General features: G+C 45.3%; 1 pseudogene; it reads right to left on the bottom strand.

Annotated features, from left to right (window-relative positions):
- Positions 1-11,819: 11,819 nt before the first annotated feature.
- On the bottom strand, positions 11,820-22,535 carry LOC109746570 (uncharacterized; annotated as a pseudogene).
- Between the last annotated feature and the right edge of the window lie 1,092 nt (positions 22,536-23,627).

Genomic DNA, 23,627 nt, shown 5'->3' with positions numbered 1-23,627 from the left:
AGAAAAGTAAGATTATATTACTGTAGAAAGTTCATAATCCACACAAAAGAACGTACAATTATATTGGCAGGTCACTAGTAGAAAATGGCCCATTTGTCCCGGTTCATAAGGCCCATTTGTCCCGGTTCGGGAACCGGGACTAAAAGGTCGGTACTAAAACCCAATACCTTTAGTCCCGGTTCTTATACGAACCGGGACAGATGGGGCTCCACGTGGCCGCTGTGGCTTGCCCAGGCAGGGGGGCCTTTTGTCCCGGTTGGTAGCATCAACCGGGACCGATAAGCGTCAACGTGTCAGCAGTTCAGTTGCTGGGGTTTTTGTTTTTTTTAAAGGGGGGTGGGGGGTTTTGTAGGGTTAATTTAGGGATTTCATATATTGTGTTAGCTAGCTAATTATAGAGAGAATTGTCCTCTCTTATCTTCGTGCTTGGTCGACGCTACGTACTATACGTATAGAGAGGGCTCCACACGCTAGCTAGTAAGCAAATGAAGGAAACCATTAAGTACACAAGATCGTCATGAACATATACAAAGTGAAGTGATCGACCTCTCTTTCTCCGAGAGATTGGTCGAACAACAAGTTTCGTACATCTATCCGACGCTAGTAGCTACATATATACAATATAAGATCTCTTACAATCCCTAGCATCTGATGTCAAGTTTCACATGGTATTCTCCGTCTTTATCTATGACGTGGTTAAGAAAGAATCCCGCCAATTCCTCTTGAATTGCTTTTATGCGATTTTGTGGTAGGAGTTCCTCCCGCAACTTCCAAAGCTAATTTGAAGAAGGGGGTGAATACATATATATGAATGAAACTCAACATAAATGATGGTAATAAAATAAAATTGTGAATATTATTGCTTACGTACTTCAAAATCTTCTTTAGAGTAGCCCCACTTAGAGGTCATCGCGTTGTAGATGTACTCGCAAATGTAGTATCCACAAAAATTATTCCCGCCTTCCTGCCACAACCACTTTACGAGAAATAGAGGTCAATCAAACTGATAATCAAGCATTATAAATGGTATTGATGAAACTAGCTAGAATCAATGGGAGATGCGCGGAACTAGCTAGTAGTACTTACTTTCGGGTGTGTAAATCGCAGCTCCCCCGGCAATCCCGGAGCTTCTGCGGTGAACACTTTCCAAACCCTGCGAGACAAAGAAAATAATTATTACTTGATATGAGGAAATGAACAAAGTTGCCGATAATGATCGATTGAACTTACTTCTCGAGCATTTCAGTCATGGCCGCACACTCCATGTGATCTTTTCGTCTTGAGTCTAAGACAGTTACTAGTCCCTGCTCAAGCTCAATCTCTAGGTGAATAAAGTGGAAGCTGCGCACGCATGGATAACTCATCGATTACATTACTATAACCTAGAGTAATAAGGGAAACCAAATATGCACAAGATAGTAACACTCACTTGAAGTTGTAAGGAAAGAGTATTTTATATTTGTTTTGATTTTGAAGCAACGATTTTAGCAAGTTGGCCTCTGCTTCTTTGGCATCATGTTTAACCGTCCATTCATCTATGATATTTGTGTTAATGAACCCAATATCATAGATTTGTCTTTTCTTGCATTCGACGATCTTCAATCTGCATAATATAGTGAGGATAATTATATATACATGCAATGAAAGAGTTGAGCTATATATAGAGACTTAATTACAGAAGTAGTACTTACAGACAGTAGCAAGTGATGATTATTTTATCGAGGGCCTTCTGATTGAAAAACTGGAAGAACTCCTCAAATGGAACAGACAACAGATCAATTCCAACGAGGTCATGCTCCTCTTTAACTCTCAGCGTCAAAATATCCTTCTCAGACTTGCAGGTGTCCAAGTACCACTTATGGAATCTTAGCATCATCGTTGTTAGAGGAGGAGCTCCAGGTTTGACGAGAGGCTTCCCGTACCGATATTTGTATTTGTCCACCTCCATTATATCAAAATGTGCATCGTCGGGCAGGTAATCACCAGGATTGGTACCGGGCAGCATCCGTGGCAGATTTACGACGATATCGCTAGACACCTTCAGCGGGGGGCACGATTGGTTCGCCTGTTCGCCGAGCTGGGGAATTTTTTCCCACTTCTTCGTTCTTGTAACCTTTTGTCACTAGAAGTAGTTCCCGACCGGCGCGCTTCTTGCGCTTCCTTTTTAAGAGCGTGGACATGGTTGTCATCCGGCGGAGGCGGTGGTGGTCGCTTCAGGGCATCCAAAGTGCGCTTCAATTTCACCGAATCTATCTTCTCCTCCGGAGGTGGATGTTTCTTAGCTATTTGCATTTCAAAGAAGTCCTTCACATAGGCTTGACAGATCTCCGCGTTTTCCTCCACGGTCCTCTCATATGGTAACTTCTCTAGAGGCTTGAGAGATGGACCGAATCTGTATTGCCTCCCGCCTCTTGCTGTACTGCTAGACACCGGAGCTGCCGGAGCGGCGGCGACTGTCTTCCTTTGTTGCTTACGAGGCGGAGAAGGAGGCGGAGTGCTACGACGCGCCGGAGCAGCCGGAGCGGCGGCGGCTCTCTTCCGCCCTTGCTAACAAGGCTGAGGAGGAGGTGGGCTACTCGGACGCGCCGGCGTAGGCGGAGTGCCGCCGCGCGCCGGAGCAGCCGGAGAAGGAGGCGGAGTGCCCTGATCACTCGCCAGACGAGGAGGTGGAGTGCCCTGACTCGCCGGAGGAGGAGGAGGAGGCGGAGGCGTCCAGTTCGGAAGGTTCATGAGCTCCTTCCGCCATAGACATGGAGTCTTCAGAGCAAGACCCAGCCGAGTCTCCCCTTCACCGGTAGGGTGGTCAAGCTCGAGCTCCTCAAATCCCTCTGTTATTTCATCCACCATCACAACAACATATCCTTCTGGAATCGGGTGGAAGTGAAAAGTTGCGCCGGGTTCAGGAGGTGGAACAGAGCCGACAGCCGCCTTGACTTTGAAGTTCTGCCATTGCATCGTAAGGTGGCTCGTGATAGCATCCACTGGGTAGCTAGCAGGAGCCGTGAAGACAGGCTCCCGAAGCAGCTCGGTGGAAGCCACGCTGCTTCTCCGCTGAGATGGCGGGGTAGCTTCGGCAGGTCGCTTGCTGTGAACTGCTTGTTCCTCTAGCGCTTCTACCCTTGCGTGCAGCTTCTGCAGTTGGGTATGCTCCACTTTCCTCCTCCTCTTCCGGGTTTTGTAACCGCCTGCGTCGGGAAACCCAGCCTTCCATGAAACGGAGCCTAGCGTGCCTCATGTGCGTCCTAGGTGCTCAAGATTCCCGAGGGCCTCTATGAGCTCGTCGTTCTCTCTATCGGGAACGAACGTCCCTTGCTGCACTGCGGCGATATACTTCTGAAGGTTCTTGACGGGTATTTCCAGTTGCTGGTTTGTCCAACGGCACTTCCCTGTTTCAGGGTCCAAGGTTCCCCCAACCCCGAAGAACCAAGTCCTTGAACGGTCTGTCCAGTTCAATGTCTCTGGTTCGACCCCTTTATCAAGCAGGTCCTTCTCAGCCTTGTCCCACAACGGCCGAGCTTTGAGGTAGCCACCTGACCCCATGCGATGGTGAAGCTCTGGTTCACATACCTCCTAGATAAATAAAATCCATGTCACGTTGGTCGGCATAATTGTCATAAACAATAAATGAACCAAATAGTTATAAAAGATAATATATACCACATCCGAATCATAGACAGGACGAGGGCCGACGGGGACGGACACCAAAACCATCGCACTATAGAATAACAAGCAATAATAAAAGTAAGAAAATTAGACAAGTATCTATCTAATCATAGAAGTAAGATTTTTTTCTTTTGGAAAGAAGATAAGAACAAGAGGCTCACCACGGTGGTGCCGGCGACGAGATCGGCGCGGGCGATCGACGGCAGTGAAGGGACGGGACTTGACGGACCGCTAAACCTAGACAAATCTCGAGGAAAATGGAGTTTGGAGGCCGAGCTTCAAGAGGAGAAAGCTTAGCTAGTGTGGCTCGGGCATTTCATCGAACACCTCATGTGCATAGGAGGTGAGTTAGAGCACCACAAAGCTCTCCCCTTGCCGGCCAGAAAAAACAGAGCAGTGTGGAGTGCTCTGCTCGCCGGCGAGGGGTATATATAGGCACCTCATTGGTCCCGGTTCATGGCTGGAACCGGGACTAAAGGCCCCCCTTTTATCCCGGTTCCAGCCACGAACCGGGACCGATGGATGTGGGCCAGGAGCGAGGCCCATTGGTCCCGGTTCGTGCCTGGAACCGGGACAAAAGGGTCCAGACGAACCGGGACCAATGCCCCACGAGGCCCGGACGGCCCCCTGGACGCACGAACCGGGACGTATGCCCCCATGGGTTCCGGTTCGTGACTGAACCGGGACTAATGGGCTGGCCAGGCCCGAACCAAAGCCCTGTTTTGTACTAGTGGGTGGACCAGCAGAACGGTTTTTTTTTCTGGCAAACACAGATAGGTGCGAAGTATTTATTTTGTACTAGTATTATTCAGCCTAGTAAAGAACATTTAGGGGAAGCCTAGTAAGTTTGGGTTTGTAGTATCATGGAGACTTGCTGCATTTTGAGGTTGATTTTTCTCTGCAGGTTACTACCGAGCAAGCCTTTCTTTCGTTTGGCAGGCTGTGTAGAGAATCGGCCAGAGTAGCAGTCAATATTTTAAAGAGGAGAATCCTCTGGAGTTTACTCGAGGTACTCTATGAAACAATGATGGATGGGTCCCAGCCTGGCGACTGCCATGTGTGGCCATCCTGTAGCACCACGAATCCCTGGAACAACAACCGTCGGATCTTTCATATCCAACGGTATATATTGCACCACAGCGATTTAGTACCCGAGCAAACCAATGTCAGCCATACGATCGTAACAATCCAACGGTCCATATTGAGAGTTACTTGTACACTATAGAGTAGTATAGAAATGTTTGCAATTTCAAAATTTTGTCATTCCAATTTTTTAAAATTGTAAAAAATAATCTTTAAAAAAAAATTATTTGGGTTCTTCTAATTTTTTCAAGATTTAAAAATTACATTTAAAAAATGTTACAAATTTATAATTTTCTTGTTTTAGTGAGATGTTCAAAAAATAAAAATAATTTTTGCATTAAAAACACATTTTCTATTTTTTTTCTAAATGTTGAAAACATGCTCCCATTTCCTAAAATTGTTCACAAATTTATGAAATGTTTGTATTTTTATAAAAGTTCATGCTTTTAAGAAATGTCTGTGAATCTAAAAAAAATGTTCTGTTCAATTTTTTATCCGTGTTTGTTTTAAATGTATGGAATTTTCAAAAAACTGTTCGTAATTTATAAAAGTACCGTTCAAATTTGCCGAGTATATTTAGCAGTTCATACTTCTCATTTTTTGAAAAGTTCTAAAAAATGAAAAATATTCTTAAATATTCACTCCCATACTGGGCCTGCTCCGCATTGGTTAGCAGGACGCGTTTGTTTGTGTGGCTAGCAACATGTGGTCGGGTATTTGAGGTCGTGAGTTCGATCACTTCCATACTGGGCCTGCTCTGCATCTGGCATATCGAGCTAATTCGGCTTGTTCAGAATAAGGGACGCCATAAATTATTGATGGTGGTAGCTTCCATGTGCCAATAAAAGAGAATATACTGGTTAATTTTAATTGAAGGAAATTATGGGTACGTGCCAATAAAAGAGAATATATTGGTTTGGCTCTAATTAAATGGCGTCGTGTTGAACTAGAGAATACAGACATTTGGGGGTCATGATCCATTCTTATATTGAGTCAGATGCATGTAATTCTATTATCCCGTTGCAACGCACGGGCATGTGTGCTAGTAATAACTAAAGTAAATATATGGATAGAGTACGAGTGTCCGCCTGTTATGGACTACTCCCTCCGACTAGGTTTATTGGGGTGCCTCTTATTTTGGGTTAAAGTTTTACTATAAATTTAACTAATAATCTACACCTATATATGCTAATAAAAGGGCCATTGCTTTTATCCACCGTAATTTCCATCCGTCTGGTCCGTCGTAGGATTTTTGTCCCTCCGTCCATGTATAAAAAGAACGATTCGTTTGGTGTTTGGTCACTTCCTCTGGCGCTGGGTATCGCCCGTATGGGCCTCAGCTTGAACAGCCCAACTGCAGCCAAGTTCATTTTTGTTCGCCCCTCGCGGTGGTAATAAAACAACAAACAATAAACTCCAGTGGACTCGAACTCAAAACCTCAGAGTTGGCTTTAACTCCCTTAATCAACTAGGCTCCTGTAAACTTGTTACTACGAAAGGTGAGAGCAACTAGTTGACGAGCACTCCTTCGGGAGCCTCGCAACAATCAACATCATTTGGCGCGCTCTCAGCCGCCCCGCTACGTGTCGTGTTTTGGGCATTTCCTTCATATTTTATTTTTTTTTATTTTTCCGCACGCGTTTTTGGCTTTTAAACAGTTTTTTCTGGGTCTTTTTGATGTTTTGGTTTTTCACGGGTCTTCCTTAGCTTTTGGGCCAACAAAAAATTTTGAAACAATTTTTTTTCCGTGAAAGAACGTGTTTTTTGCTTCCTCGAGAGGCACGGTTTTGCTTCCGCGAGAGACACGGTTTTTCTTTCACGAGAGGCACGACTGTGCCTCTTGAAAACGGAAAAAAAATGTGTTTTTTATTTTTTTTCTTCCGCCAGAGGCACGGTTTTGCTTTAGCGAGAGGCACGACCGTGCGTCTCGGAAACAAAAAAACATGTCCTCTATTTTTTTCGCGAGAGGCACGCTTTTGCTTCTGCGACAGGCACGGTTGTGTTTCGCGAGAGGCACGACCGTGCCTCTTTCAAAAAGGGAAAAACGCGTTTTTTATTTTTTTTCCTTGCGTGAGAGGCATGGTTATGATTTGACGAGAGGCACGGTCGTGCCTCTTTCTGAAAGGGAAAAAACCATGCTCCCGGTTCGGTTTTTTGTCCATTTTTTCGTGAAAAAAAGTTCGTTAAAACCTATCAACATGGGAGCTAGTTTTGAAGATCTCGACGCGAGGAATCGAATGGTGAAAACGGTTCAAGATTTGGACGCACGATTTAGGAGATAAAATATTTTGTATAAACGGATCTAAGGAAAAAGGGAAAATTCTCAGGTTGCGACAAGTGGCGCACATGCAGCAATGCCACTTGTCACAACCTGAAAAGGTGGGAGTGATCGTTGCGATGAGTACTCCTCAATTAGTGATTTCGACAAAAGGTTGTATAATATTCATATATTAAAGGAAGAGGCCACACAACGGCATTGGACCTTCGCCTGTGCTCCAGCGGTTGTGCCAAATTCATCAGCGCGTGTAAACATCATCAACGGACGAAAAAAATAGATATTTCATACTGAATAATCCCACCTTGCTCCACAAAATTGAATCTTACCAATTTATACATGTTCAATGTCGTTGTCTGTCGTGAGCTAATTAAACAGGATCTCTAACATAACATGCAAGGAAATCGTGGGTGTATGTGGGTTGCCTGGTATTTAAACTTTGCATTGTGCATATTATGAAAGGAATGATTGTGGGCTCGAAACAAGTGCATAATTAAAGAGTAAGGATTGTGGCTGGAGTAAATTTGACGGAAAATTGTGGGCTGGAAAAAAGAGCATTATTAAAGATGAAGGGTTATGGTTGGAGTAAATTGAATGAAAAATTGTGGGCATGAAAAAATTGCAAGGAATGATTGTGGGCCAGAAAAAATGCATACTTAACAGTAAGAATTGTGGGATGGATTAATTAAAGATTATGGTTGGAGTAAATTGAGTTAAAAATTGTGGGCATGAGGCGGACAATGCCTCAAATCTAAAATCCAGCTCCTAGGCAAGAAGAACATAGAGGAAACGGAACTCCCCACCCCCTGTGAGACAGAGCAGCATGCAACCTAGTTCATGTAAGCGGCACGTTTTTGTTGCTATCAAAAAATATACTTTTTTGAAAAATATACCTGCCTGATCTACCTGCAACTTCGATCAAGCTTCGCTCTCTCAAATGGAAACATGACACTGCAAGCCCGGCTGATGCTACTATCATCAATGCTAGGAATATAAGTAGAGAGTGGCCACATGCATATTTTGTGTTGCAGCCTAGCTAGCTCCTTGCATATCTGCATATATCCATCTAGCTAGGAAATACAGTTCTGACACTCTGTCTAATGTATCCACTAACAGATCTCCACGTGCACCCCTTTTTTTATCCTTTTACAGCATTTGCCAAAAAAATACCTTATTTTTTCTTGAAGAGATTTACAAATTCGATCATTCTGTTGTGCAAATTCGAAAGCCATGAAACATGCATATACGGCTTTGATATCATATATTAATGGATGATTCAAATCTGCACTAGCCTTGTGTTGAGATTAGAAATCTATGGCCTAACTAGCTAGCAACCCAAGGACTATCAGTGCAGAAAAGGTAGCATTACAATAATCGCCAATATTTTAATGAAGTTGATTAACTAAATAATACATTAGGAATATAACAAGAGTCTAAGATGCTCGCAAAATCATAATAAGGATAAGTCAATCTTGTCAACATGCTGAAACCTCTAGTTACATCCCACAAGTTGATCTATGCTGAACTAAAACGTTTAGGAAGATAGTGTTGGGGAACGTTGCATGAAAAACAAAAAAAATCTACGCACATGCAAGCTCTATCCATGGAGATGCATAGCAATGAGAGGGGAGAGTGTGTCTACGTACCCTCGTATACCGTAAGCGAAAGTGTTTGTTAACGCGGTTGATGTAGTCGAACTTCTTCGTGATCCAACCGATCGAGTACCGAACATACGGCATCTCCGCGTTCAGCACACGTTCAGCTCGGTGTCGTCCTCACCTTCTTGATCCAGCAAAACGGCGAAGTAGTGGATGAGTTCCGGCAGCACGATTGCGTGGTGACGGTGGTGGTGATGCTATCTCCGCAGGGCTTCGCCTAAGCACTACGAAAATATGACCGATGGTGTAAACAGTGGAGAGGGGCGCCTCACACGGCTAAGAGAATGTCGTGGTTATGTGTGGCGCCCCCCTCCCACATATATATATAGGTGGAAGGAGAGGAGAGTAGCCAGGAGGCGCCCCCAAGTAAGCCGAATCCTACTTGGGGTCCTCCCCAACCTGCGCCCCCTTTCCTTATTTGAGTGCGGGAGGAAGGCAGGGGGAGGTGGCACCCCCCCTTTCCTTTCTCTCATGAGGAGGGAAAGGCAGGAGGGGCCACCCCTCCTCTTTCCTTCCCCATAGGGCCGGCCGGCCAGGGAAGGGGCGCACCAGTCCCCCTTGTGGGCTGGTCTGTCCCCCTTTGGCCCATTAGGCCCATACACTTACCGGGGGTGTCCGGAACACCTTCTGGTGACCCGATGACTACCCGGTGAACTCCGAAACTCTCCCTGTGTCTGAATATCATCGTCCTATATACCAATCTTTACCTCCGGGCCATTCTGGAGCTCCTCGTCATGTCCGTGATCTCATCCGGACTCTGAACAACATTCGGTCACCAAATCCATATAACTCATATAACACTATATCGTCAACGAACATTAAGCGTGCGGACCCTACGGGTTCGAGAACTATGTAGACATGACCGAGACACCTCTCCGGTCAATAACCAATAGCGGAACCTGGATGCCCATATTGGTTCCTACATATTCTACGAAGATCTTTATCGGTCGAACCTTATGACAATATACGTAATTCCCTTTGTTTATCGGTATGTTACTTGCCCGAGATTCGATCGCCGGTATCTTCATACCTAGCTCAATATCGTTACCGGCAAGTCTCTTTACTCATTACGTAATACATCATCTTGCAACTAACTCCTTAGTCACTTTTCTTGCAAGGCTTCTTATGATGTGTATTACCGAGAGGGCCCAGAGATACCTCTTTGATACTTGAAGTGACAAATCCTAATCTTGATCTATGCCAACTCAACAAACACCTTCGGAGATACCTGTAGAGCATCTTTATGATCACCCAGTTACGTTGTGATGTTTGATAGCACACAAGGTATTCCTCCGTTATCCGGGAGTTGCGTAATCTCATAGTCGAAGGAATATGTATTTGACATTAAGATCAACATGGCAATGGGTACCCGCAACCCGCGAACCCGACGGTTAAAAACCCTAATAGGGTAAGGGTATGGGAAAAATAAATACCCATGGGTTTATAAATGGGAAGAAATTGTACCCATCGGGTAAGGCAGGTACGGGTATGTGAAGGCAATACCCATACCCGCGTACCCGCATACGGGAACACAAGCGCCAACCTCGACCCAAAATCCCCTCCCCTTAACCAAGTGCACGATCTTGTTTAAATGTGTTGATCTTGTTCTGTGAACTCATAATTTTGTCTCTGATTTTGTTGATCTTATTATATAGTCTCCTTCATTTGATCATTTCGAAGTAGGAGTTGTAGAAGTAACTTGAATAAAAGAAAGTTAGAGAAAAATGTGTCCCTCTTGTTTGTTCTGTAATTAAGAAGAACAAGAAAGAAAATATGGGAATGTTTCTCTAAGAAGTTCAGTTACAGGCTACTCATCCATGAATGTAATTGGACATTGTTTGGTACAATCTAGTTCAAGCTTATTGTTATCTACTTCTGAAAAATAACATCATTTTTTATTCCATCGCACATCAAATTGTGATATATATATATATGTGTGTGTGTGTGTGTGTGTCTGTGTGTTGAAATACTAAAATTTGGTATATATGTGTTGAAATTTTAAATCATATACACTAAAATGTTGTGTATATATGCAGAAATGCGAAAAAATACACGATGAAGTATGAATTGGGTAAGGTGGACAAGATGGGTATTTTTACCCGCGGGTATTACCCGCACCTAGCCGGGTACGGGTATGGAAACAATTTGAAACCCGATGTGCGAGTACGGGTATGAGTTTGGGCGAAAATACTGAGATGGGTAAGAGTTTGGGCAACCATTACCCGCACCCGAACCCGGCGGGTGCCAGGTTGACATTAAGAAAGTAATAGCAATAAACTGAACAATCATATGCTAAGCTAACAGATGGCTCTTATCCATCACATCATTCTCCTAGTGATGTGATCCCATTATCAAATGACAACACATGTCTATGGTTAGGAAACCTTAACCATCTTTGACCAACGAGCTAGTCTAGTAGAGGCTTTACTAGGGACACGGTATTTGTTTATGTATTCACACATGTATTTACGTTTTCGGTCCATACAATTCTAGCATGAATAATACATCTTTATCATGATTAAGTAAATATAATAATAACCATTTTATTACTGCCTCTAGGGAATATTTCCATCAGAAAGAACTAGGAACATGGATACACCATTTCTTGTGGTGGGAAGCAGTACAAAAGTAAGATGCACCATGGATTATGTATAGAAAGCTAAGTTGATTGAAAACCATAATGGTGCAAATGGGCTAAAGATTCACTTGCGCTAGCATAGATCTGATACACATAATGTAGGCTTACCAACCGTAGTCAACCAATTAAGATCTAGAAGGATCTTCAGAGTTCAGATGACCTCGCCAAGGGGGCTTTGATTCAAACAAGAGGACGAGATAAGAGATCCATCCGATTCAAATGGTTAGTTGTGGGAGCGGCGGCTCGAGGGATTTTGCAAAATTTTGGGTTTATAAATAAAGGGAATTCGGCAACGACGGAAACCCTAGGTTATTAAGGGGATTGGGACATGGAGAAGAAATAAAAGTATGAACTGCATGCTTATCTTTTCCTTATAATCTGATAATTAGCCTCAACAACAAACATAATATAATTCTTAATATTGTGGTTTGACAATGACAGGATAGAATGGGTCTTTCTCCATCATGAACGATACTAGATCAAAACGTATTGGAGCGAATTATCACTCGCATGTGCGAGGTTTTGGTGCGATGACGCAGGGGGTGATCTCCAGCACGACCTTGTAGGCGTGCAGCTTCATGTTGTATTCCTGGTCTAGGAGCTCGAAGACGCACACGTCCCACTTCTCCAGGTTGTTCTCCATGGCCAGCGCACCCCACCCAGCGCTGAACACTGCGCAGGGACTTTTCCCGCCGGTGTACTCGTACCACACCTTCCACGGCTTCGCCTGTGGGTCCCACAACATCATCTTCCTACTCTCTTTGGGGAGAAATGTTTTCACGAACTTGTCTGGGATGATCTACAGTTGCAGGTCGATCACAATCATTCGGTGAGCAATGCATTTTTTTAATATGTGTATCGAAAGGAGAAATCGAATTGATCAATTACCATGAAGTACGAGGCATAGACATCGTTGTGCTTCATTGCCTTGATGGTGAAGGGCCTCTCAGATTTGAACCTCTATGCCCTGTCCATGGCATATTCCTTCTCCCTTTGAGTTATTGGACGCCTCTGCGACGTTAATCCCAGTCTTCTCATAACCTTGATGAGAACTAGTATAAAAAGATGCATACTATCAGGATAGTTCACTTCAAGTTTGTTCTAATTAGTACTAGCAGTATAATAAAAGGTGCGCTTACAGGAAGGAAGGAAGGAAGGAAGGAAGAAAGAGATTTACCTCTTCTAGGTTGGTTTTCACCATTGCTCTTGTTAAACATCGGGAACTGATTCTGCTTACTAAGCCTTTTACAAAAGATTTGTGCCACGTGGTTAAGTCCGTGCACACGGATTCTGGTGCGAATACACCTGTATGAACTATATGCAGGTAAAGTTCATTAGCTCCATGACAAGAGCATATAGATAGGAACCATTTTATAGTATAAGACTATTGGGAATCGTAGCAGAATTTTAAAATTTCCTACGCATCACCAAGATCCATCTATGGAGTATACTAGCAACGAGGGGAAAGGAGTGCATCTACATACCCTTGTAGATCGCGAGCGGAAGCGTTCCAATGAACAGGGTTGATGGAGTCATACTCGCCGTGATCCAAATCACCGATGACCGAGTGCCGAACGGACGGCACCTCCGCGTTCAACACACGTACGGAGCAGCGACGTCTCCTCCTTCTTGATCCAGCAAGGGGGAAGGAGAGGTTTATGGAGATCCAGCAGCACGACGGCATGGTGGTGGAAGTAGCGGGGATCTCGGCAGGGCTTCGCCAAGCTTCTGCGAGAGGGAGAGGTGTTGCAGGGGGAGAGGGAGGCGCCAGGGGCTATGGTGCTGCTGCCCTCCCTCCCCCCCACTATATATAGGGACCCCTGGGGGGGGGGCGTCGGCCCTGGGAGATCTGATCTCCAAGGGGGGCGGCGGCCAAGGGGGAAGGGGGGGTGGCTTCCCCCTAAGCCAAGTGGGGCGCCCCCCACCCCTAGGGTTTCCAACCCTAGGCACAGGGGGAGGCCCAAGGGGGGGCGCCCGAGCCCACTAAGGGCTGGTTCCCTTCCCACTTCAGCCCATGGGGCCCTCCGGGACAGGTGGCCCCACCCGGTGGACCCCCGGGACCCTTCCGGTGGTCCCGGTACAATACCGATAACCCCCGAAACTTTCCCGGTGGCCGAAACTGGACTTCCTATATATAATTCTTCACCTCCGGACCATTCTGGAACTCCTCGTGACGTCCAGGATCTCATCCGGGACTCCGAACAACTTTCGGGTTTCCGCATACTAATATCTCTACAACCCTAGCGTCACCGAACCTTAAGTGTGTAGACCCTACGGGTTCGGGAGACATGCAGACATGACCGAGACACCTCTCCGGTCAATAACCAATAGCGGGATCTGGATACCCATGTTGGCTCCCACATGTTCCACGATGATCTCATCGGATGAACCACGATGTCGAGGATTCAATCAATCCCGTATACAATTCCCTTTGTCAATCGGTATGTTACTTGCCCGAGATTCGATCGTCGGTATCCCAATACCTTGTTCAATCTCGTTACCGGCAAGTCTCTTTACTCGTACCGTAATGCATGATCCCGTGGCTAACTCCTTAGTCACATTGAGCTCATTATGATGATGCATTTCCGAGTGGGCCCAGAGATACCTCTCCGTCATACGGAGTGACAAATCCCAGTCTCGATCCGTGCCAACTCAACAGACACTTTCGGAGATACCCGTAGTGTACCTTTATAGTCACCCAGTTACGTTGTGACGTTTGGCACACCCAAAGCACTCCTACGGTATCCGGGAGTTGCACGATCTCATGGTCTAAGGAAAAGATACTTGACATTGGAAAAGCTCTAGCAAACGAACTACACGATCTTTGAGCTATGCTTAGGATTGGGTCTTGTGCATCACATCATTCTCCTAATGAAGTGATCCCGTTATCAATACATCCAATGTCCATAGTAAGGAAACCATGACTATCTGTTGATCAACGAGCTAGTCAACTAGAGGCTTACTAGGGACACGTTGTGGTCTATGTATTCACACATGTATTACGATTTCCGGATAACACAATTATAGCATGAACAATAGACAATTATCATGAACAAAGAAATATAATAATAACCATTTATTATTGCCCTAGGGCATATTTCCAACAGTCTCCCACTTGCACTAGAGTCAATAATCTAGTTACATTGTGATGAATCGAACACCCATAGCGTTCTGGTGTTGATCATGTTTTGCTCTAGGGAGAGGTTTAGTCAACGGATCTGCTACATTCAGGTCCGTATGTACTTTACAAATATCTATGTCTCCATTTTGAACACTTTCACGAATGGAGTTGAGGCGACGCTTGATATGCCTGGTCTTCCTGTGAAACCTGGGCTCCTTGGCAAGGGCAATAGCTCTAGTGTTGTCACAGAAGAGAGTCATCGGGCCCGACGCATTGGGAATCACCCCTAGGTCAGTAATGAACTCCTTTATCCAGACTGCTTCCTGTGCTGCCTCTGAGGCCGCCATGTACTCCGCTTCACATGTAGATCCCGCCACGACGCTTTGCTTGCAACTACACCAGCTTACTGCTCGTCCATTCAAAATATACACGTATCCGGTTTGTGACTTCGAGTCATCCAGATCTGTGTCGAAGCTAGCGTCGACGTAACCCTTTACGACGAGCTCTTCGTCACCTCCATAAACGAGAAACATATCCTTAGTCCTCTTCAGGTACTTCAGGATATTCTTGACCGCTGTCCAGTGTTCCATGCTGGGATTACTTTGGTACCTTCCTACCAAACTTACGGCAAGGTTTACATCAGGTCTGGTACACAGCATGGCATACATAATAGACCCTATGGCCGAGGCATAGGGGATGGCACTCATCTTTTCTCTATCTTCTGCCGTGGTCGGGCATTGAGCCGTGCTCAATTGCACACCTTGCAATACAGGCAAGAACCCCTTCTTGGACTGATCCATATTGAACTTCTTCAATATCTTGTCAAGGTACGTACTCTGTGAAAGACCAATGAGGCGTCTTGATCTATCTCTATAGATCTTGATGCCTAATATATAAGCAGCTTCTCCAAGGTCCTTCATTGAAAAACACTTATTCAAATAGGCCTTTATACTTTCCAAGAATTCTATATCATTTCCCATCAATAGTATGTCATCCACATATAATAAGAGAAATGCTACAGAGCTCCCACTCACTTTCTTGTAAACACAGGCTTATCCATAAGTCTGTGTAAACCCAAACGCTTTGATCATCTCATCAAAACGAATGTTCCAACTCCGAGATACTTGCACCAGTCCATAGATGGAGTGCTGGAGCTTGCATACCTTGTTAGCATTCTTAGGATCGACAAAACCTTCCGGCTGCATCATATACAATTCTTCCTTAAGGAAGCCATTAAGGAATGCCGTTTTGACGTCCATCTGCCATATCTCATAATCATAGTATGCGGCAATTGCTAACATGATTCAGACGGACTTCAGCTTCGCTACGGGTGAGAAAGTCTCATCGTAGTCAACCCCTTGAACTTGTCGATAACCCTTAGCGACAAGTCGAGCCTTATAGATGGTCACATTACCATCCGCGTCTGTCTTCTTCTTGAAGATCCATTTATTTTCTATGGCTCGCCGATCATCGGGCAAGTCAGTCAAAGTCCATACTTCGTTTTCATACATGGATCCTATCTCGGATTTCATGGCTTCTAGCCATTTGTCGGAATCCGGGCCCGCCATCGCTTCTTCATAGTTCGAAGGTTCACCGTTGTCCAACAACATGATTTCCAGGACAGGGTTGCCGTACCACTCTCGTGCGGAACGTGTCCTTGTGGACCTACGAAGTTCAGTAGTAACTTGATCCGTAGCTTCATGATCATCATCATTAACTTCCTCCCCAGTTGGTGTAGGCACCACAGGAACATCTTCCCGCGCTGCGCTACTTTCCGGTTCGGAAGGGGTGACTGTCACCTCATCAAGTTCCACTTTCCTCCCACTCAATTCTTTCGAGAGAAACTCTTTCTCCAGAAAGGACCCGTTCTTGGCAACAAAGATCTTGCCTTCGGATCTGAGGTAGAAGGTATACCCAATGGTTTCCTTAGGGTATCCTATGAAGACGCATTTTTCTGACTTGGGTTCGAGCTTTTCAGGTTGAAGTTTCTTGACATAAGCATCGCATCCCCAAACTTTTAGAAATGACAGCTTAGGTTTCTTCCCAAACCATAATTCATACGGTGTCGTCTCAACGGAGCCCAATTTAAAGTGAATGCGGCAGTCTCTAAAGCATAGCCCCAAAATGAGAGCGGTAGATCGGTAAGAGACATCATAGATCGCACCATATCCAATAGAGTGCGATTACGACGTTCGGACACACTGTTTCGCTGAGGTGTTCCAGGCGGCGTGAGTTGTGAAACGATTCCACATTTCCTTAAGTGCGTACCAAATTCGTGACTTAAATATTCTCCACCACAATCTGATCGTAAGAACTTTATTTTCCTATCACGTTGATTCTCAACCTCACTCTGAAATTCCTTGAACTTTTCAAAGGTTTCAGACTTGTGTTTCATTAGGTAGACATACCCATATCTACTTAAGTCATCAGTGAGAGTGAGAACATAACGATATCCTCCGCGAGCCTCAACACTCATTGGACCGCACACATCGGTATGTATGATTTCCAATAAGTTGGTTGCTCGCTCCATTGTTCCGGAGAACGGAGTCTTGGTCATCTTACCCATGAGGCATGGTTCGCACGTGTCAAATGATTCGTAATCAAGAGACTCCAAAAGTCCATCTGCATGGAGTTTCTTCATGCGTTTGACACCAATGTGACCAAGGCGGCAGTGCCACAAGTATGTGGGACTATCGTTATCAAATTTACATCTTTTGGTATTCACACTATGAATATGTGTAACATCACGTTCGAGATTCATCAAGAATAAACCATTGACCAGCGGGGCATGACCATAAAACATATCTCTCATATAAATAGAACAACCATTATTCTCGGATTTAAATGAGTAGCCATCTCGAATTAAACGAGATCCAGATACAATGTTCATGCTCAAAGCTGGCACTAAATAACAATTATTGAGGTTTAAAACTAATCCCGTAGGTAAATGCAGAGGTAGCGTGCCGACGGCGATCACATCGACCTTGGAACCATTCCCGACGCGCATCGTCACCTCGTCCTTTGCCAGTCTCCGCTTATTCCGCAGTTCCTGTTTTGATTTACAAATATGAGCAACCGCACCGGTATCAAATACCCAGGAGCTACTACGAGTACTGGTAAGGTACACATCAATTACATGTATATCACATATACCTTTGGTGTTGCCGGCCTTCTTGTCCGCTAAGTATTTGGGGCAGTTCCGCTTCCAGTGACCACTTCCCTTGCAATAAAAGCACTCAGTCTCAGGCTTGGGTCCATTCTTCGACTTCTTCCCAGTAACTGGCTTACCGGGCGCGGCAACTCCCTTGCCGTCCTTCTTGAAGTTCTTCTTGCCCTTTCCTTTCTTGAACTTAGTGGTTTTATTCACCATCAACACTTGATGTTCCTTTCTGATCTCCACCTTCGCTGATTTCAGCATCGAATATACCTCAGGAATGGTCTTTTCCATCCCCTGCATATTGAAGTTCATCACAAAGCTCTTGTAGCTCGGTGGAAGCGACTGAAGGATTCTGTCAATGACCGCGCCATCCGGGAGATTAAATCCCAGCTGAGACAAGCGGTTGTGTAACCCAGACATTCTGAGTATGTGCTCACTAACAGAACTATTTTCCTCCATTTTACAGCTGAAGAACTTGTCAAAGACTTCATATCTCTCGACCCGGGCATGAGCTTGGAAAACCATTTTCAGCTCTTCGAACATCTCATATGCTCCATGTTTCTCAAAACGCTTTTGGAGACCCGGTTCTAAGCTGTAAAGCATGCCGCACTGAACGAGGGAGTAATCATCAGCACGTGATTGCCAAGCGTTCATAACGTCTTGGTTCTCTGGGATTGGTGCTTCACCTAGCGGTGCTTCTAGGACATAATCTTTCTTGGCAGCTATGAGGATGATCCTCAGGTTCCGGACCCAGTCCTTATAGTTGCTGCCATCATCTTTCAGCTTGGTTTTCTCTAGGAACGTGTTGAAATTGAGGACAACGTGGGCCATTTGATCTACAAGACATATTGTAAAGATTTTAGACTAAGTTCATGATAATTAAGTTCATATAATCAAATTATTCAATGAACTCTCACTCAGATAGACATCCCTCTAGTCATCTAAGTGAAACATGATCCGAGTTAACTAGGACGTGTCCGATCATCACGTGAGACGGACTAGTCAAGATCGGTGAACATCTCCATGTTGATCATATCTTCTATACGACTCATGCTCGACCTTTCGGTCCTCCGTGTTCCGAGGCCATGTCTGTACATGCTAGGCTCGTCAAGTCAACCTAAGTGTATTGCGTGTGTTCCGAGGCCATGTCTGTACATGCTAGGCTCGTCAACACCCGTTGTATGCGAACGTTAGAATCTATCACACCCGATCATCACGTGGTGCTTCGAAACAACGAACCTTCGCAACGGTGCACAGTTAGGGGGAACACTTTCTTGAAATTATCATAAGGGATCATCTTACTTACTACCGTCGTTCTAAGCAAATAAGATGCAAAACATGATAAACATCACATGCAATCAAATAGTGACATGATATGGCCAATATCATTCTGCTCCTTTGATCTCCATCTTCGGGGCGTCATGATCATCTTCGTCACCGGCATGACACCATGATCTCCATCATCATGATCTCCATCATTGTGTCTTCATGAAGTTGTTACGCCAACGATTACTTCTACTTCTATGGCTAACGCGTTTAGCAACAAAGTAAAGTAATTTACATGGCGTTATTCAATGACACGCAGGTCATACAAAAAATAAAGACAACTCCTATGGCTCCTGCCGGTTGTCATACTCATCGACATGCAAGTCGTGATTCCTATTACAAGAATATGATCAATCTCATACATCACATATATCATTCATCACATCTTCTGGCCATATCGCATCACAAAGCACATGCTGCAAAAACAAGTTAGACGTCCTCTAATTGTTGTTGCAAGTTTTTTTACGTGGCTTGTATAGGTTTCTAGCAAGAACGTTTCTTACCTACGTAAAACCACAACGTGATATGCCAATTTCTATTTACCCTTCATAAGGACCCTTTTCATCGAATCCGTTCCGACTAAAGTGGGAGAGACAGACACCCGCTAGCCACCTTATGCAACTAGTGATGTCAGTCGGTGGAACCTGTCTCACGTAAGCGTACGTGTAAGGTCGGTCCGGGCCGCTTCATCCCACAATACCGCCGAAACAAGATAAGACTAGTAGCGGCAAGAAGAATTGGCAACATCTACGCCCACAACTGCTTTGTGTTCTACTCGTGCATAGTAACTACGCATAGGCCTGGCTCATGATGCCACTGTTGGGAATCGTAGCAGAATTTTAAAATTTCCTACGCATCACCAAGATCCATCTATGGAGTATACTAGCAACGAGGGGAAAGGAGTGCATCTACATACCCTTGTAGATCGCGAGCGGAAGCGTTCCAATGAACGGGGTTGATGGAGTCGTACTCGCCGTGATCCAAATCACCGATGACCGAGTGCCGGACGGACGACACCTCCGCGTTCAACACACGTACGGAGCAGCGACGTCTCCTCCTTCTTGATCCAGCAAGGGGGAAGGAGAGGTTGATGGAGATCCAGCAGCACGACGGCGTGGTGGTGGAAGTAGCGGGGATCTCAGCAGGGCTTCGCCAAGCTTCTACGAGAGAGAGAGGTGTTGCAGGGGGAGAGGGAGGCGCCAGGGGCTGTGGTGCTGCTGCCCTCCCTCCCCCCACTATATATAGGGACCCCTGGGGGGGGCCGGCCCTGGGAGATCAGATCTCCAAGGGGGGCGGCGGCCAAGGGGGAAGGGGGTGGCTTCCCCCCCAAGCCAAGTGGGGCGCCCCCCACCCCTAGGGTTTCCAACCCTAGGCGCAGGGGGAGGCCCAAGGGGGGCGCCCCAGCCCACTAAGGGCTGGTTCCCTTCCCACTTCAGCCCATGGGGCCCTCCGGGACAGGTGGTCCCACCCGGTGGACCCCCGGGACCCTTCCGGTGGTCCCGGTACAATACCGATAACCCCCGAAACTTTCCCGGTGGCCGAAACTGGACTTCCTATATATAATTCTTCACCTCCGGACCATTCCGAAACTCCTCGTGACGTCCGGGATCTCATCCGGGACTCCGAACAACTTTCGGGTTTCCGCATACTAATATCTCTACAACCCTAGCGTCACCGAACCTTAAGTGTGTAGACCCTACGGGTTCGGGAGACATGCAGACATGACCGAGACGCCTCTCCGGTCAATAACCAGCAGCGGGATCTGGATACCCATGTTGGCTCCCACATGTTCCACGATGATCTCATCGGATGAACCATGATGTCGAGGATTCAATCAATCCCGTATACAATTCCCTTTGTCAATCGGTATGTTACTTGCCCAAGATTCGATCGTCAGTATCCCAATACCTTGTTCAATCTCGTTACCGGCAAGTCTCTTTACTCGTACCGTAATGCATGATCCCGTGGCTAACTCCTCAGTCACATTGAGCTCATTATGATGATGCATTACCGAGTGGGCCCAGAGATACCTCTCCGTCATACGGAGTGACAAATCCCAGTCTCGATCCGTGCCAACTCAACAGACACTTTCGGAGATACCCGTAGTGTACCTATATAGTCACCCAGTTACGTTGTGACGTTTGGCACACCCAAAGCACTCCTACGGTATCCGGGAGTTGCACGATCTCATGGTCTAAGGAAAAGATACTTGACATTGGAAAAGCTCTAGCAAACGAACTACACGATCTTTGAGCTATGCTTAGGATTGGGTCTTGTCCATCACATCATTCTCCTAATGAAGTGATCCCGTTATCAATGACATCCAATGTCCATAGTCAGGAAACCATGACTATCTGTTGATCAACGAGCTAGTCAACTAGAGGCTTACTATGGACACGTTGTGGTCTATGTATTCACACATGTATTACAATTTCCGGATAACACAATTATAGCATGAACAATAGACAATTATCATGAACAAAGAACTATAATAATAACCATTTATTATTGCCTCTAGGGCATATTTCCAACAAAGAGCGGTGCTATGTAGCTTGCAGAGCATATGGATTGCTCGATGATACAACATGTAAGACATCTCAACCAATGTGTGTGTGTGTACGTGTGTGTGTGTAAAAAAGTACTACTCATTTTGAAATCGATTCGTTACCTGCCAAATTATCACTTGATGTTATTTCTTCCAAAGATTTTTTGAGGGGAACTCTTTTAGATGCCGAAGCAGCAGACCTGGTATAAACAATTAAAGGAGCAGCTTTTTCCCTCACCCTTGGAGTCCTTTGATGGACGACTGGCCAACTCTGCTTACAATGGATGTGCCCATAGGTTAGCTAGATAACAAGAGCCTATGAATCATGTGGCAACATTTTGCCATCACAATATATAGTTAATTTGAAATCGATCCATCCAATGGTTATTCTGAATTACCTACCAAACTGTCACTTGATGCTACTGACTTAGAAGCGGAATCACCAGGTGGAGACCTTATCTCCTCTGACTTGGACATCATGGGTGGATGACGCTCAGATTCTTCTTATAGTTCGATGTGCACATAGACAAAGGTTAGCTCGATAACAAGAGTATACGAATCATTTTAGAAAATCAAGCCATCTCATAACAATATATATGTAAAAGGTACTACATGTACTAATTATTTTTAAATTAGTCAATCGATTAGAGGGTTCTTCTTAATTACCTGCCAAGCTGTCGCTTGACGCTGCTCCCCCAGAAACTGGATCATCGGATGAAGCTTCAGAGTTTTTCCCCTCCGCGGGCCTGGACTTCTTGGATCGGTCCACTTCTACCATGATATCATGAATCTTCCTAAAGCTAGCCCGCTTCTCGACCACAAAACCATCGTCGGTCTTGCGTCGATCGTCCTGCTGTTGTTGCGCTGGTTCCAGAGCATCGTCGCTGCACATGCAACATCCATAGTCTTCCCCATTCCCTAGAGTTTCTGATAATTGGTCTTCAACTTCCTCTGCCTCTTCATCTTCTAAAGAATCTTCTTCTTCTTCTTCCGAAGATTCATTTTGTGGTTTACCATCTGCACTGGTACCAGTGTGAGTGTCTTCTTCTTGCGGGGTAGTACCATCACATTGGTGTTATTTTGATAAGACATAGTTGCTTGGTTAGCATGTTTGCAGTATTTTTTTTATGTCAACATTAAACTTTTATCTTGAATCTTTCGGATCTAAATATTCATGCCACAATAAAAAGACTTACATTAAGAATTATGCTAAGAAGCATTCCACATCAAAAATTCTGTTTTTATCATTTACCTACTCGAGGACGAGCAGGAATTAAGCTTGGGGATGCTGATACGTCTCCAACGTATCTATAATTTTTGATTCTTCCATGATATTATATTATCAGTTTTTGGTGTTTATGGGCTTTACTATGCACTTTTATATTATTTTTGGGACTAACCTATTAACCCAGAGCCCAGTGCCAGTTTCTGTTTTTCCCTTGTTTCAGTGTTTCACAGAAAAGGAATATCAAACAGAGTCCAAACGGAATGAAACCTTCGGGAAAGTTATATTTGGAACAGAAGCAATCCAGGGGACTTGGAGTGCACGTCAGGGAAGCAACGAGGGAGGCACGAGGCAGGGGGCGCGCCCACCCCCTCTGGGTGCGCCCTCCACCCTCGTGGTCCCCTCGTGGCTCCCCTAATGTATTTCTTTCGCCTATATATATATCCATATACCCTAAAAACATCGGGGAACAGAATAGATCGGGAGTTCCGCCGCCGCAAGCCTCTGTAGCCACCAAAAACCAATCGGGACCCTGTTCCGGCACCCTGCCGGAGGGGGGATCCCTCACCGGTGGCCATCTTCATCATCCCGGCGATCTCCATGACGAGGAGGGAGTAGTTCACCCTCGGGGCTGAGGGTATATACCAGTAGCTATGTGTTTGATCTCTCTCTCTCTTTCTCTCTCGTGTTCTTGAGGTGATACGATCTTGATGTATCGCGAGCTTTGCTATTATAGTTGGATCTTATGATGTTTCTCCTCCTCTACTCTCTTGTAATGGATTGAGTTTTCCCTTTAAAGTAATCTTATCGGATTGAGTCCTTAAGGATTTGAGAATACTTGATGTATGTCTTGTCGTGCTTATCTGTGGTGACAATGGGATATCACGTGATCCACTTGATGTATGTTTTGGTGATCAACTTGTGGGTTCCGCCCAT

This window comes from Aegilops tauschii, chromosome 7 (genome assembly GCF_002575655.3).
Source record: "Aegilops tauschii subsp. strangulata cultivar AL8/78 chromosome 7, Aet v6.0, whole genome shotgun sequence".
Classification (NCBI taxonomy): Eukaryota; Viridiplantae; Streptophyta; class Magnoliopsida; order Poales; family Poaceae; genus Aegilops; species Aegilops tauschii.
The sequence above is the reverse complement of the archived record's forward strand: the minus strand, read 5'-3'. Positions and strand labels throughout refer to the sequence as shown.